The sequence below is a fragment of the Gymnogyps californianus genome, chromosome 7, assembly GCF_018139145.2.
Source record: "Gymnogyps californianus isolate 813 chromosome 7, ASM1813914v2, whole genome shotgun sequence".
NCBI lineage: Eukaryota > Metazoa > Chordata > Aves > Accipitriformes > Cathartidae > Gymnogyps > Gymnogyps californianus.
In genome coordinates this window covers 27809171-27816040 of record NC_059477.1, presented here as the reverse complement: position 1 = coordinate 27816040, position 6870 = coordinate 27809171, and positions in this window count along the sequence as shown.

Genomic DNA, 6870 nt, shown 5'->3' with positions numbered 1-6870 from the left:
CACACAACCAAGAAAATTCTGCTAAGGTTTTTCAGTGTAGCGTAAGTACTAACTTATTGCTGTCCGTTCCCTTAAAACTATCCATAAGGGAATTCCATAGGAAAGAACACTTTCTAGGGTATGCTGCTAATAAGTGCTATGCCACGAGAGAATCCAAGATGTTGTGCAAGACAAGCATGTAGACATTCATTCTGCAAATACTACGTCTTTGCCATATACATAGCAACACATTTCTGAAGGCCTCTTACACTCTGCAACGTGCTGCATTGTTTAAAGAAAAGAAATGTTATAGCTGCGAAACATTTTCTGCATGGACTAGAAACTCCCCTTATTTCCAGGCAGGCTTCTATTATCTTTTACCACCCTCTTAGAGGACACTTCATGATACAATACAGCTTAGAAATGCTCATCTTATTTAATGCTTTGATCTTCAGTAATTCCACAGCCAAAAACTAAAACCAGATTTATGAAGCAAGATAGGAAGCCAGAAAAAAAAACCGACCTCGTGGGTGCTGCAATGCACCTCAAAAGCAATAAGGGAAAAAATAATCTAACATTCACTTTTTCCCCCGACAAAAATATCTCGCAGAATCTGACCTACATACCCAATTCACAGCACTGCTATCACTGCAAAGCAATTTAAAGACAAGAGACTACAGCATCAGTACGCAATCACAGGAAGGTTTACGGTGACATGTAAGTATTCGTAGAGCTCGTAAAATCCCTAAGGTTGTGCAGTTGTAACGTAAATAACACGTCGCGTCCCCCCAGCACCTCAAATAACTACACCGCCGCATACCTCCATCTGCACAGGGACGGTGCCCCCGGCGGCTCCCAGCAGTGTGGTTCGTGCTCCCCCCCACCCCAGCCCGGGCACCTCCTGGATGCCGAAGCTGCCCCAAGCGTCCCCCACACCGGCGGCCCCCCTCCAACCCGCACTGACAAACCCGCCCCCCGAAACACACACGCATCCGGGCAGCCGAGGGCCGCCCCCCGCCCGCCGCTCGGCCTTTCCCAGAGCCACCCCCGCCCGCCCCGCCGGCACCGACCTGTGTCACAGCGGAGGCCGGGCGGCCGCGAGGGACCCCCCGCGCTGCCCGGCGGCGGCGGGCGCAGGCCCGGCTGGGCAGGCGGCGCGGAGGGAGCGGCCAGGTTTCCGGAGAGGAGCCCACCCCCCCGGAGGAGGGGGGGAAGGGGCCCGGGGCCTGCCCGCGCCGGGGCACGGCGGGGAGGGTGACAGGAGGCACTGAGGCCGGCGCGGAGGGAGCCGCGCGCCGAGGCGGGCACGTGAGGAGGGGAGCGGGGAAGGTGCCCTCGGAGCGCTGGCACCGCGGCGGGGCCGGGCCGGGCCAGGCCGGGAGTGGGGGGGGGGGGGGGGGGGCCGTCAGGCGTGAGGCGCCGGCAGCCGCCGCCGCTTCTGCTGCCAACCGAAAGCTCCGCCTCCCGCTCCGCCGAAACTCGTGACGTCGGCCGCGCCGCCGGCGGGAGGCAGGAGGGCGAGACGTCACCGCGGCCCAGCGTCACGGCGCACGAACAACGGCCCGCCTCTGCGCACGCGCAAAAAGAGGAGGAGGGAAGAGGGAAGCCGCACCAAAGGGCTGCGGAGGCGCATGCGCAGGGGGGGCGCGCGCAGGGGGGGCCCTCTCGCGGCCCCCCCCCCCCCCCCCCCCCCCCCCCCCCCCCCCCCCCCCTTCGGGGTACGGGGCGGCGGCGGCGGCGGCAGGGAACCGGCGGTGCGTGAGACCAAGCGTCACGTAACGCGCCTTTCCATAAGGCGGCCCGACTGACGCAGGGAGGCCTGGGACGGGGCCAGGCCCCGCCTTCCCTGGTGCAGCTGCGGGAAAGCGCTGCCGCCCGGTCCGCTGGTGCGGTCGTACCGGGGTACGCAGCCGGTGCCTCGGCGGCCGCCCGCCCTGGGAGTCCCCGCGGCACCCTGACAGGCAAACGGCGCAGGGGCTGTGTGCCTCCTGCTGCTGCTCGAGGGGGAGCGGCCGCTATTTTTTCTTTTCTGTCAGGCGATGTTAAGTGAGGCCCAGCCTATTGCTTTGCTGCGGTTTTGTGATCTCTGTTGTTCAAGGACAGGATGTGAACGTTCCCCTCGGTACAATCACGTCTCCTCCATCGCTTACTTCAAAAAACCCCTTGCCCCCGACAAGCCCAGAGCGGCAGTCCTGTGGTAGGACAAGCTGCCGTGAGTCCATGGTGAGCGGGCTGCGTGCGCTTCCTCGGACAATTCGGAATGGTGCTCTGCCGCCTTCAGGTTGCCCATTTCTCCCAGCACAGGCTGACAGTTCTCTGCAGGAGCCACCTTTTTCCCTCAGGAAGTCGATACATGCTAGGAAGAAGGATGCTACCCTAAATTCATCGGCGAGAAAACACTCCCCAATACGTAGCAGGACAGCTATTACTGCTACCCTCAAAGTCTAAGTAGCAGATGACTGTAAACATGACTATGACACTGTAATTAGTTTTGTACAGATTTAAAAATAAGCTTCCAGGCATGAACCATTGTGTACAAGATGCACGAATGACCTATGTGCGTTTAGCAAACCCCCATCGGTGACATACCGACAGGCAATGTGTGTTCAGAGAGAGTTGTACCGAGGCAGCGGTGATCTGTGCTGCTGCACCTGACTCTGCAGCACAGTAATCCCAGCTGAGCTGCCACTCACGTGCTGTTTTCTGGCCACGGGGACAGAGGTATTTAACCTTTAAGACAATTAGAGGTTTGTAAAGCCTGGACAAGCCCTCAAAATCTACCCAAAACAAGGGTTGGGGGCTTTTTTGGGCCACCTTAAACAAGCCTGGGAAAACCTACTTGAACGGAAGTTTAAGACTTACATTGTTATTATAGGCATATATAATTATGCAGGGAAGCTCTTTCAAATAGACACGTCTTCAGTGGGACAGGACCCTGAGCTGCATACCCAGGCAAGTGAACTTTCAGTGGGAACCAGATATGAAACTAAAAAATTGCATATCAAGGCCCACAACCTGAGTATTTTGAGATCTTCCACTGAAACAGGCTGCAGAAAATGACAAAAACGAATATCGTCATCTTTTAAAAAAAAAAATGGAACGAAGAGGACTGTGCTAAAGAAAGACCAACTGATGAAGCATATCCAAGAAAGGCACAAGGCTCTGAATCACACTGATTAATAAGAACTCCAGAGCCAACATGAAGGAGACGTAGTCGTCCCTGAAAGCTAAGACACTTTGTTCCACAGTTGGCCAAATTATCAGCCATGTTCATGAGACACTTGTCATGACCAAGAGTCTTTAACTAGAAAGTTAAAAGGTGACCTTTTCTGCTAAATGATAGGGAAAGAGCCAAGAAAAACGCTGATGTTGTGTGATGCTCCTGCACCATCAAGCAAGATCAATGAGCCACAGCTGCTTACACAGCTTTGAAAACACATCCAGTGTTTCCCTGGCCTTAATGTTCCAGTTCATGGTCATTTGTCAGTTTTAGCATCTTGCAAATGGATTTCACTGATGGAGGAAGGGTTAGCGAACAGTAGGTTTTGAAGTCCCTCACTACCAAAGAAGCTAGCAAGGGTTGTGGAAAATCATCCCACATTCCTCTGGGCATGTGGTCCTTTGTATTTCTGCACAAAGCCCGCATAGCACAGAGCACTCTCACTGCACTATGAGCACCATCCCAAGAGTGCTTTGCAGAGGTGATGTACAACCTGACAGGCATCAGCGCTACTGTGCCATAATCCCTAAAACAGAGCATCTTCAGTATCAGGAGCAGGATAAACAGCTAAATATTGACTTTGAGATAAAAAATATCTATCAACACCAGGGACCAGCACTTATGACGCTGGCTCACACTGAGCTCAGTCCAAACCCAGGGGCATGGTTCTGAGATCATGTGTCATGCTACTGGAGCAAAATAAAGCTTACAGGAACAGTGTAATTGCTGATATGGAAAAGTAGAGCATAAAAATAGATGACAGAAGTTGCAATAAAGCGTATTAGTTATTTATGCATTCAGTACAGGCGATGGAAGTTGGGAGGAGTCGGGGTGGAAATTATAGGGTAAGCACATCTTAGGATAGTCTACTCAAGCAATTGACTGAAATCTGGCAGTATGGCTCTCCCTGGATTCCAGAATCAATACCTCATTGCAATAAGAGGTTCTCACCTTCTAGACGTATTGCTTGAGGCTAACAAGTGCCTGTATTAGTTAACACTAAAGCCATAGCTTCTAAACACTTTAAATGGGAACAAACCAGCCCCTTTTCATGGCCATGCCATCATCCTCCTTTTCCTCCCCGAGTTTCTTTGCCTCCCCACCACTCCTTCCTATAGCTGGCACCATATTACCATGTTACCATGTTTTGAACTACATCCAGAAAAGGATCAAGTTAAATAAGTGATTAATTTCATATATTTTTAATCAAAAGAGGGGTTAACTGGCAAAGGAACAAGCTGCTGGAGACAGAGCAAATAAGGGAAGTCAAAACGGCTTCTTTTGGGAACAGCAGTAGCATAAAGTTTGTGATGCCAGGATGTTATAACATGATCACGAGTCCTTCCTCACCAGCAGGAGGGCCAACATTCTGTTTATGAATTTAAATCCAGCTCACATGCATTGAGCAAACAACAGTATTATTTCAAGCCTTTGCTAGTCCTACCTGTCTGCTATGCTCCTCTTCCTTTCCATGACAGAAGGAAACACGTGCCTGCATCTCAGTAGTTCTAGTTCCTCCCAATACAAATGCACCATCACTGTGAGGCTGACGCCAAAAGAGAGGAAGAGCAAATAGCTTGGGGAGGACAGTACTAAACCACTGCTGGAAGATTCATAAGAGGCTTCATCTTCCCTGCTAGCAACTGTATTTCTTACCCAGGCTGGAATCTCCCATCATACTTAGTATTTTGCATTTCAGGACGCATTCTCACTGCCCATGACATTTAAGTTTAGCTCCAGAACAACAGAAATAAAGAACAGCCAGCTACTGACTTGTCTATAATACTTGAAACAGACCAAAGTATGGGAAAAATACAGTAGTCATTCAGGTATGGAGTTGCTTCTCTAGAAGCAGCACACTATAAATGAGACTGGGCAGCAGTACTGATAGGTTTGTCTGCTCAACCCCATCATTGAAGCTTATGAAGCAACTCATTTACCTTTAGGACTCAGCCATATTCAGTAATCCAGAACACAGGCACTGTTGACTTTACTAATAAGATTATTCCCCTAATGTCTAAATTACTCAGTCATTTAACACAAGTCTGCTATTCGAGATGGCAAGAGTAAACTAGGAGATGCTGATTAGAAGTACATGAAATTACACTACCTGGAAAATAGCATGCTTTCTTAAAGATTATACAGGATATTCTATACAACTATTCAGAAGACTAAACATAGCCATAAAAGCTTGTAACAGGCAACTGTTGTCTCATATTTGTTCATTTACATCTTAAGGCAGACAATGGACCTTACTACAGAATGACACTGCACAGACTATATTCCCTTTAGCAAACATGATGACTGTTAATCTTTAAAGAATGAAGATTTTTACAACACAAACTTCATTTTACACTAAGTAAAACCCTGAATAATCAAACTTCTTTTTACGCTAAATAAATACCGTGAATAATCAATATTCTGCTTAACACAAAGAGTATCTGTAAAACATAAGGCAAGTACAGTTGATAAAAATTCATGGAACTGCACTGCTTTCATAAAGTTCTATGACACATATTCAGATGTAACACCAGACAGTGGAGCAGAGTAGCAGTTGACAAGCACCTATTTATCAGTCAAATGAATGTCTGATGAGGGGTAGGCAGAATAGGTGCAGGTTTAGCCAGAGGTAAATATTAAAGCCACTGAAGAGTTTCTAACAGAATGGTAAATGTAACTGTCATTCTAACATTCTTCTCTTTGCTTATTACAACTGTATAGTGCAGCAAACATTTAAGTTTCAGTGTTTGGTCAATAAATCTCCTTGATTTCTCCTAAGGTTCCTTAGCCCTTTTCCCACAGTTGCATTCACCTCCCTTGTAAAATAAATAAATAAAATAAAATCAAGCCTTGTTCTCTGAATTTCAGATACCCAAATCTTATACAGGTCAAGGATGTTTTTATTACCACACCCTTTTTTTTTTTTTTTAACCTCTCAATGCCCTTTGATCAAGGGCTGTTGTTACGAGGAAGAGCTTTGCTACAGCTGATACTATCTGCAGCACTAACAGCAGAAACCTGAAACATTCATGCTGCCAGCTGAAACAACACTGGGTTTCTGCGAGGCACTGCAAAACTTGTAAAATAATTTCAATCTGCATAAAAAATGGACCGAAGAGGCAAAGATCAAAACAAAACCTCTGTTCTGAGAATTAAACATTTCATGTTCTCCCTGGTGCAAGAAGAAAAAAATGCAAAAAAAAAAAAAAAAAAAAAGAGAGAGGCTGTGATCATTGCAAAACCATTACAGCAAAGGAGTTACTATCCTAATATCTAATATAATGTGATAAGCATTTTAATATTGTGCACAGCAAGCCTCAACACATGGGGGATATTAGTATTATTACTGAAAAAAAAGAAAAAGCAAAAATCCCAGAGAACACTGATGTTTCCCCTTCTCTGTTCGAGGATGTATTTTCTGTATTCTTACACCTTACTTACCCCTAGAGTATTTTGAGTATATTCTCCTATTGCACTAAGCTACAGCGCATTATGGCTCCACAAATGCTGGCTGTTTCAACTTCTTGCCAGGGAAAAAACCACACACAGGAACAAGCCTCTTCTAAAGAACTAGCTTAGATCTTCTCAATACATCCATTGATTTGCTGGAAGTTGAAGAAGGCAAAGTCAAATAAAAGTTCCTTGCATTCAGTGCAAGCGGAAAGGTTTGT